Genomic DNA, 1,477 nt, shown 5'->3' with positions numbered 1-1,477 from the left:
CAAAAATTACAAATACTATGTTAAAAAATTAAATTGAATAAATAAAAATTTTAAAAATTAAATTGAAATGTAAATAATATAATTTCACGAACCAATATAAGTATTAAGTCCTATTTCTTGCGTAGAAACTAATGAAGAATTAATGGCATCGTGTTTGACATATATATATTGTGGACAAAAAGTAAAATACCCAGATGAATTATATGTGATGTCATGTTTATAAATTTTTAGAAAAATTATTATAAATTAATAAAATATTATATTGTAAATATAAGAGTAAATATAGTTGCATAAAAGTCTTAAAATTATGCAATTATTAAAAAAAATAAAAAATTTTAAGCTAGTGAGTAAGTAAGCTACCAAAGACAAACGGTAAGTAAATTTAGGTTTTGATTTATTAATTATTTTATTTTTAAATTTAAATTTTGATTTGTTTTAATTTTAGAATATTTTAAAATTAGAAAGAAAAAATTGGTTAATCGGCCATAAAATCACAAAATCAATTGAAGATTTGCAATCCAACAGAAAGATCCGTCTCATGAACATCTGAATCGAGTCGGACTCATTCAAATTCGTGACAACTCTACCAAAATTCTGCACCGCAAGAAGATACGCCGCTGATACACTCGTTTAAAGTATCCATCACGTGTCGGCGTCAGATTCGCGTTCGACACGGATACGCCGGCACCATGAAAAAATCCGTGCTTCATAGATAGAAACAACAGTAGAGCAACATCACAGTAATTAGGGTTACAAATAATAAGAAACACAGCAATAGACTGATGGATGTCACATCCAATAATACTAGTGAGCTGTAAATTTTTTTTTAAAAATAGCTAATAAGGTTACTAATAATATATGGAGAGTATAACTCCTTTTTTGGTTTCATTAACTAGTTCTTCTCAAACTTCAAGGCTATAATATTCATATAAAATTCTTTGATTTATTAGTCAAAGTTACAGTATTCATATAAAACTCAACGCTACAGTATTCATATAAATTGTCAAAGCATAAAACAATTAGGACACATTTATTAGTCTTCCAGCTTTTTATTTGATTCACAGCAACAAATCTCTATTATGACTTATGAGTTATAAATTAAAGTGCGTCAATAAGATAAAGGTGTATCAATAAAAATTTGATTATGATAAATAATTAGAGATAAGTTGTATTATATATTTTTTTACTTGACATTTTTCATATGATAAAGGACTTCAAGTTTCACACAGGAATGACAAAAAAAAAATTGCAAAAATATGTATTTGCAGAGATTATCTCAACATAAAATTAAAGTAAATGGGAACTCACAAAATTTTTATGAAAATAGGAATTCATTATGTGAATAAATAGAAATAGAGGTACTTATTTTATGGAGACTCGTTAAATTTTACAAAGATAAATTTACTTAAATATTCTCATTGACAAAAATGAATTATGATATTTAGAGCAACTCTAATAAAATATTTTTTGGGTATTA

This window comes from Arachis ipaensis, chromosome B07 (genome assembly GCF_000816755.2).
Source record: "Arachis ipaensis cultivar K30076 chromosome B07, Araip1.1, whole genome shotgun sequence".
NCBI lineage: Eukaryota > Viridiplantae > Streptophyta > Magnoliopsida > Fabales > Fabaceae > Arachis > Arachis ipaensis.
The sequence above is the reverse complement of the archived record's forward strand: the minus strand, read 5'-3'. Positions refer to the sequence as shown.